The sequence below is a fragment of the Mus pahari genome, chromosome 6, assembly GCF_900095145.1.
Source record: "Mus pahari chromosome 6, PAHARI_EIJ_v1.1, whole genome shotgun sequence".
NCBI lineage: Eukaryota > Metazoa > Chordata > Mammalia > Rodentia > Muridae > Mus > Mus pahari.
Window position 1 is genome coordinate 958,082 of NC_034595.1, and position 9,259 is coordinate 967,340.

Sequence of the window (9,259 nt, forward strand, 5' to 3'; positions counted from 1 at the left end):
CCGGACAACCAGCCTTATCAGAAACTTGGAGCGACCTGACGCTGTAAAGCAGGCGAGAGAAAACAGACCGGAAGGCTGAGTCTTCGCATCCACAACGCGTGGGCTCGGGCACTTGCCGAGACGCTGGCCAAGGGAAGAGTAGGTGTTCAGGAAAGATGCAACTCTGAGAGAACTGGATGTGAGGGACCGCGGTCAGTGGGGCGGGTCTAGGGGTCCTGGAAGATTGGGAACGTGGGCTGAGGGCTCTCGCACGACAGCTCGGTCGCGTAGGTCCCGTAGGTCCCGTGGGACACCCAGAGGAGCAGGATGGCAGGATTCTCTCCCGAGGTGAGAACATTCCAGCGGATCGTCCCCGTAGCTCTCCTCCAAATCTGTGGGCTCAGACACTCCGACTCCCCTTTGAAGAGTGTTCTGAGACCCGAAGTGCGTTTTTTTTTTTTTTTCTCCTTCCCCCTCTTTCTGTCGGGGCACAGAAAGCCAGCTTGCAGGTCAGCAGGCCTAGCACCCCAGAGTTGTGAAGGCGCCGCGGGCTGCGGGTAATTAGAAGCTCTCGTCCTTAATTGCCCAAGGCTCGTTAGAATTCGCCCCAGAGCGGTAACATTTCTTTTCTTTCGAATCAATTTTGCTTTGCAATTAAGGTGAAGAAACTAACAACTAAAGCAGACTCTGCCCTGGGTAGTTTAGTGCGATTAGAGTGCTTCCTTCCCGGAGCTCAAAGACACCAGCCGCCGGAGCTCTGCGGAGGAAGGTTAGGGACGCAGAGGACAGAGCCCGCCGCCGCCTCTCCTCCCCGCAGTATCCCAGAAGAGTAAAGGCTCAACCGCGGAAGACGTCAGCGCATCTCCTCCTCTCCGATGTGAATCTGCTACTTGCGGGTGCAGTTTACTAAAGTACACTTCCATGTTCTACGAAGTTTGTGCAAAAAAAAAAAAAAAAAAAACTGTTCTTGTTAAAATTAGTTTTTATTATAAAATCAGAATATTCGTTCATTTTTCTGGGGAGGAAAAAAAAAGAAGACGAAGAAAGAAAGAAAAGGAGTCTGGTGGCTCATATAGGCAATCCTAGCACTTAGGAGGCTGAGGCAGCCTGGCTCCACCGTGAATTCCTAGGCAGCCTGGGCTGGGCGACTGTCTAAGGAACAGACAAGAACGCAGAGACCTAAAGTCGGCCCACAATAAACCCGGCAGTTCCCTTTTGCAATTTTTTTGGTTTTGTTTTCCCAATGTGGGAGGCCAGGGTCTTTTCCCTTGTGTTTCTGCCTGATGTTTTTGTTGGTGTGGATGTGTGTAAGAGAGATTCAGAGACACTAGTGTGCCCAGTGTATTTGTTTGCAGGCGTGCAGTCTGGTGAGCATTCCTAAGTACACGTGTGGAAGCCATGAACCTGGAACTTGAGACTTTGCTAGAGTGGCCAGTCCCCGAGCTCCAGGGTGTGCCTGGACTTGGGATGCTGTGTGATTTTTAATTGTGGTCCATCTCACACCCATAGGTCTCAGGTTTAACCATTTGTAAAACTGGGTAGAGGTAGGGTCCCTTCTGCCTCGCGTGCTCCAACCCCTCTTGCCTTGGTCAGTTGAATTCCGAGAGTACTTCTGGGAGGTGGGAGGAGCCCTCCAGAGTTTCCGCTAAAGGCCCTCAGCAGCACCCTTACCACCCACCCACCCCCACCCCAACTCCCATCCCTCTCCCTTCCCCTGTCCCCTGACCCCTGCTAAAAGTGCACGATCTCAGGTCCCAGTGAATCCCGCTGGACCAGAACCTGTCTTTCAACAAGCTGTCATGGGCTCAAATGCCCTGGCTGAGACAGAACTTTGAAAAAAAGAAGAAACTATTTTACTTTAATAAGAGCAGAGCGCCCCCCCTCCAAAAAAAAATAGCTTCCAGCAGCCCCATTTCTGACCAAGAACCCTAATGCTGCTGCGGCTACATCATGGCATGGGCTGCAAAAAGAAGAGAAGCCAGGAGGGAGTTGCCAGGGGCAAGGCTAGAGCTGAGCACAGCACCTCCTTCCTGGGTACTCCCTCTGAGTCTCTGGCCTTTGTGTGCACTCACTCTGTGTTTCCAGCTGCACTGCGAGCAATGACATTCGCAGGGGATATACTTGAACACATCTTTTTAAAACAGTTATTTATGAGCTAGAGACGTAGAGGTTAAGAGCACTGGCTGTTCTTCCAGAGGGCCTGGGTTTGATTTCCAGCACCCACATGCCAGCTCAGAACTATATAACTCCAGTTCTAAGGGATCCAATGCCCTCTTCTGACCCTCGTGGGCACCAGGCATGCACATGGTGGACAATCATACATGCAAGCAAGTCACTAATATAATATAATTAATACATTAAAAATGCAGCTTTCTTCTTATGGCACAACAGCTGGCAGGAAGTAACTCCCTGCCTCTCACTCAATGTGGGCCAAGGGTCCTCTCTAAACAGCCTGACTTCTCTGAATGCCCTAAAGAATACACACACACACACACACACACACACACACACACCATTCTGACACTTGAGCTTCAGTGACCATCCTCTTGGGTGTGGCTAAGACAAAATTTCTGGAGAGTTGGGGGGAAGGAGGTGATGAAAAGCAATTCTGATGGCCCTGAAGGACAGGCTGGGACAATGCTGTTCCCAGGATCACACTGCAGCATAGGGAAGAGAGCCTGGGCTCACACATCTCTGTCCTTATAGATCTCAGTGCTCATGAATGGGCAGGAATAACCATCAGCGTGTACTGTGGTCTGGCCAACATGCTAAAAGAAAAGTCTAGAAGGGAGCCCCATGAGAGCTGTGAGGGTTGTTGGTCTAAGATGGAGTGCAATTTCCAGGGCTGGAGGCTTCCCTGTGAAGGCCCCCATTGTATGGGAGGACATGCCAGGCATGCACATGGTGGAGAATCATACATGCAAGCAAGTTATAAAGGGAACCAAGCAAGCTCCCTTTATATAAAGGGAACTCAGAAACATGGGGCAGGGTAGTGGGGGAAGCAGAGTCTCTCAAAGCAAGTGGAGCAGGGAACAGGCAGGCATGCACAAGTCAAGAGGTGAAGCTGGAGATGTGGCTCAATGAGAAGGGCCAGGGTGCAGGAAGCCTGGGTTCCCCCCTCAGCACCTAAGACACCAGGTGTGGTGGTGCAAACCTGTACCCCCAGCACTAAGGAGGAAAAGCCAGGGGGATCAGAAGGCCAAGGTCATTCTTGGCTACATGGTAAGTTCAAGGCTAGCCTGGGATAGGCCAGACTCTGTCCGAATAGATAAATAATAAGGTTTTTTTTTTCCATGAGAAAAATAAATAGTAAAAACTGAGATGGATTGGCAGAGGGGGAAAGGTGGGTCCTTAATGAGTTGGTCCCAGGTCTTTCCAGCCCTGGTCCTTTGTCTGCAGGCCATTTCCTCAGCTGAAATTAAAGTGGCTTTCTCAGCGGAGTGGGTCCTCATTGCTTGGCACACTATCTGCTCCCTGTAGAGCTCGGCCTGCTGGCGTCAGCTCCAGGTCCCCTCTTCTGAGAGCCAAAGCTCAGATTTCCAGCTGAGCATGCTAGAACAGGAGGGCAGACTCTGAAAGACCCAGGGATCTGGACATCAGCCCCTCCCAGAGGGAAGAGGGGATGGGGAAGCTGAGTCAGGTTGGGTCTCAGGCTGGTGATCTCAGTCCCTGGGGACCTGGAGTAGCTCCTGGATGGCAAAGGAGGACTGCTATGGTTCTGCAGGCTTGGAGACACGGAAATAAAGTAAAATAACCATGCCTGATGGAGCTTAACCCTCTCTAGCCTCTGCCCTCAGCCACCAGCAGCTGACAAGGGTCCCAAGGGGGTGCCTTCCCCTCCTGCCTCCCGCTCTGCTCCCAGTGCCAGCCCATCTAGAAGCATGTATCCTTGGCTATGACATACAGCCCAAGTCTTACCCCTATGCCCTCTGCCATCCTCTCCCTGCCCTCGGGCCCCCATGCCTGCACCCTAAGCTTCAGCTGGCAGGACAGTGGCTGTTTCTAAACACCCGCTGAGTCCTCTTCACCATGGATTCTGAGACCAGTCCTTCTGCGAACCCTGCATCCTGGCTCCAGTGGGAGCCCCTCCTCTCTCTGAACCTGTTACCAGAGCATCCTGATCCCCCACACACACACATCTGTCCATCTGTCCTCACTCAGCAGCCAGTATGTGGCCTAGTTCAACTCACAGCTGGATCAGACCCTCTCAGGGAAACAACTGGCCCTAAGGACCAGCGTTCAGTGACAGGGATTCCTGTGTTCTGAGCATCCTCATGCTGTGAGAAAGCCACTCTCTATGTGTTTTCACGGCCCCCCTCACCCCCTGCCCCCCACCGCGTGTCACTCTGATTTCTCTGTTTTCATCAAAGTCTCCCACACACACACACTATTCTGCTTTGTTTTAAGAGCCCTCCCTCCCTTTCCATGGCCAGGTGCTCATGAGGACTGGATGCAGCCACAGGGTTGTTTGAACCCAAGGCCTTGTGCATGCCAGACAAGTGCTCTGCCACATCCCAGTCCCCAGCCAGTCCTTCTTCTCATTTAGGCTTTTGATGGCATAGATGGGGGTGACCAAATACAGGACAATGGTACAAGGTGCTGCTGGAGACAAAAATAAAACATTCCATCTTCCCCCTGATGGAAGAACAGCCAGCCTCTTTTGCATATATAGCCCTAATTTGGATCCAATTTCAGTTAGTCATGTGTTTTAGGGGCAGGCTTACTTGCTTGGGGAACCCATTGGTTCAATCTCAGTCTTTCTTAGGCAGACCTGGTGATCCTCAGCCAATTAGATGCCTGTCCGTCATTTCTTTGTCCTTAAGGACTAGAGTAGAGCAACTTGGTGCTTCTTTTAAACCTCTGGCTGTTGCATGTGACCTCTAGAAGCATGGCAGCCATGTGAGGCCCACGATGTCTGGTCTAACAATACATGGAGCCTGGGGACACCACTGAGCTGTACCAACCCTGGAAGCCACCATTCCACCTGTGGGTTCTGTTGCTGGAAATAAGTCATATCTATCAAGTTTGAGTCTGTCCTTGAGCTTCCTGCTACCTAAGCCAAGTGTATGCCAGCTGATGCAGAAGGTGACCCTTCTGGGGTAGAGTTCTGTGGGTCAGATTGATCCTTGGTTCATTTCCCTAAGAAGTCTTTTGCCGATCTTATCAAGAACCATAGCCAAAAGGTCCTGTATCCCACTGGCTCTCGACCTTCCCAGTGTCGCAGCCCTTCAATACAGCTCCTTATGCTGTGATGACTCCCAACATAAAATTATTTTCATTGCTACTTCACAACTGTAATTCTGCTACTGTTATGAATCCTAACATACATATTTTGGGAGAAAGAGGTTTGCCTTCGGAGTGGTGACCCATAGGTTGAGAACCACTGGTACCTCATGGGTGGCTGAAAAGAACAGCAAGGCTAACATGGTTTCTCTGTGAATTAATGCTAGTCACAGGCCAGGGCCCTTCCCTGCCCAATGGTCCCAAACATTACTACAGAGCCCACTGCCGCTGAGGGTTTTAACCTCTGGACTCTTACAACAGCTCCGAGGTGGAGCTCGCGTCTCATATGCTCTTCAGGCAAGGAAAGTGAAGTACAGGGAGACTGGCTCAAGACCACGTGGTCTCTGCAGGCGCTGGACGGACAGCCTGGCGGGGTGGGGATGGGGGATCAGAAGTCTGAGGAATTCCCCTGCCTGACTGTGCAGTCGGGACCCCTCGTGTGTTCCTTAGTCCTGCCTGGAGCCTTCTCTTCTTGGGCTTCTGAGCTCGGAGACTCCACACGCCCATGACTTATCTCCACAGGGTGTGTGAGGCTTAAAGATGATGTCTGTGGATCTAGTTGCTTTAGATGATTCGTGCCAAAGCTGAAGGGGGACTGGCTTCTCTAAAAAACAAGCCTGCCTTCCAGGGCTGGTGCGTGGTTGCAGACCCTCCCAACTTCACTTCTACCTTGGTCACATCTAAGCGGAAACTTGCAGGAAGATGCTGGTAATTTACAGAACACCTGGAGAGGTTGCGGGCAGGTGGGTAATTTCCAAATTAATTGTGGGAGAAACCTAACAAAACAATCTGCAGGGTCAGCATCCCAGAGCCCTGCCTCCAGGGAGACTGACAGCTTGGAATCCGGAGAGTACAATGCCCGACCACAGGCAGGAGGGCCCTTCCTCCCGTCGGGGAGGAGGCCTGACTTCCTTCCAGCTGAGGCGGGTCTGGGCCTGCCGCGGGGCCGGAGGAGAGAGCAAAACTCTGAAACAGCTTTCTATCCAGAGATTCGCAGGCCCGGCTTTCTCAAAGAACCGCACCTCTCCTACCAGGCTGGCTAGCCAGGAACTGTTTTCTGACACACGCTAAGTTTCCAGGCTCCCCCAGTCGCCCCACCCCAGGGCTTCTTGAATTCTTGGTCCAACCACAGGGCCACTGCCATTGCCTCCTGCACAGCACACCAGCGAGGGATGAACCTGGCCTCCGAGCTGCTTCAGAGAGCTCCGACCTGTGACCTGTAACTTTCCTGGTTCCCAAGGGGCTACCAGACTTCCGGGAGAAGGGGCTCCCGGTCCTGCTCAACTCCTAAGCAATAAAATGGGAGGCTAATAGCACATTCCCTCCCTGGTTCTTAGACTGCCCAGAACGGGGCTTCTATGTGGGTTCCAAGTTACCTGTGGCCCAAGCAGTCCCAAAGAGTGCTCCCCCTCCCTAGGCACTCACTATGGGCAAAGGCCAAGCCAGGTGTGGGTGGGAGATCATGAACCCACAGTGGGTACCCCCTTGTAGGAACGCAGTGAGAAGGCTGGGCCTGGTCCTCTCAATTTGCAGGCTAGAATTCTCTCCCTGGATTTCCATTGTCTATGCTATAGAATCAGTGAGATAAGGTCGCCTCATCCCTCACTTCCTGAGAATTTCATAAGATAATGACATGAAAGGGCTCCCAGACTCCCAAGAACTGAGGCCTCTGTGCACTGGAGATGTAGCTCTGCAGAACGAGGCTTGCCTACTGAGCATAGCACCCTGGGTTTGACCCCAGCAGCACAAAATTCCTAAATAAACACACAGAGGCAAGGCAAGCACCTGTGGGCTAGCAGCAGCCACATGAGTGAGGCAGTACGCTGGCTGCTGGCCGTTCAGAGATCCATTCCAAGATGTAGGCTGTGGGACCCTGAAGAGGACTCAAGAGAGCCAAGGCAGGGAAACTGTGAGGTGATCAAAACTGTTGTTGTAATATGAACCGACCAGTACCCCCCAGAGCTCCCAGGGACTAAATCACCAACCAAAGAGTACACATAGAGGGACTCATGGCTCCAGCTACATATGTAGCAGAGGTGACCTTGTGGGACTTCAATGAGAGGAGAGCCCCTTGGTCCTGTGAAGGTGCGATGCCCAGTGTAGGGGACTGCCAGGGCATGAAAGAAGGAGTGGGTGGGTTAGTGAGCAGGGGAATGGAGAATGGGATGGGGGTTTTCGGAGAGGAAACCAGCAAAGGGGATAACATTTGAAATGTAAATAAAATATGTTGTTAAAATATTTTTAAATATCTCTAAAAAAATAAAAAGCCGGGCGTGGTGGCGCACGCCTTTAATTCCAGCACTTGGGAGGCAGAGGCAGGCGGATTTCTGAGTTTGAGGCCAGCCTGGTCTTCAGGGTGAGTTCCAGGATAGTCAGGGCTATACAGAGAAACCCTGTCTCAAAAAACCAAACCAAACCAAAACAACAACAACAACAACTGTTGTTGTACATCATTAACTTTCAGAGTAACTTGTTATGTAGCACTAGCTGACTGAATCATGGGTGACTCACTCATACCACAGTCTCTCATGGGATAGCCAAACACACACACACACACACACACACACACACACACACACACACACTCATACACACATAAACACTCACATACATACATTCATACATACACTCACACACATACATACACACTCACACATGTACATATACATAAACACATGTACACATGCATACACATACACGCATACATATACATACTCACACAGAGACATACACACACACTTGTATATATACATACACACTCACACACATATACACCACACATGTACACATATATAAACACATGTACACATACACACATACATACACACACTCACACATACATACAGGCATACACATATGTATATACATACACTCACACATACATACTCACACTTATACATACATCATACATACATACAGGGAGGGAGTTTCTTGACTCTGCTGCTGTTGCGTGTGCTCAGGTTGACTGGTTCACAAGCTTCTGGGAGATTCTCTTGTCTCTGCCTCCCATCTCACCACACGAGTGCTGAGATGCCCCATAGACGTGTACCGCCACACCCGGCTTTCTCAGGAACTGAACGTGGGCCATCAGAGTTATGCTGACAGCAGCTCCTTCTTCCCCACCCTTTAGCTCCCTCAAGGTGGGCCAAGACTTATGGAGAGGAACATGGAACCTGGGACACCACCTTCTGCAGCCCTGACACTCGGAGGGAGCAGAGAGCCTGGCAAGTCCCTGAGTTGACAGAGGGGAGTGTTACAAAGTGAGCTGACCCCCCAAAGCCAGGTGATGTCAAGTGTGTGATAGTTACTGTGGACAGGATCCAAGTTTTACAACAATCCAAATCCGCTTTGCAGCGATAACTGCAGATCCAACCCACTGTCTTTGGGTTGTTAAATCTCACTTTAAGATTGGAATTAGCTGCTCCCAAAAGAAAATGAGTAACCGTCATTACTGCTTGAGCAGAGGCTTACCTTTAGAGAGACCTCAGCCACCCCTAATCCGGGCTGAGGCTCTTCCTGCTGCCAGCTGCTTGGATGCTGGGACAGCGATGCCAAGCTTCCTACAGGCCCTCGGTTTGCATGCTCATAACCAACAGGGCAAGGGAGTCTGAGGGCAGCATCCTTCTGCGTGTCCTATAGTCAGCAAAGTTAGGCAGGCTCTGCTATGTTTTTAACTCGGGCTGTAAACTCAGAAGAAGAAGAAGAAGAAGAAGAAGAAGAAGAAGAAGAAGAAGAAGGAGGAGGAGGAGGAGGAGGAGGAGGAGGAGCTTTTGGGCCAACTAGGGAAGGGAGGGTATGTGCAGCTTGTGTGAAAAAGGCTTAGTGAGAACTAAGCCCCATGAGTCAGGAGAGCAGGAGTGTCTGCAAGCTGCCTTAACAGCGAATCTTACGTGAGGCTACATTTTTTTTTTTTAAAAAAGCAGAGTGTCCAGAGTGAGGAGGTGGTGGTTCTGCCTGGCTTTCAACCTTTTCTGAATGTCTTGGTTGTCCCTGCCCC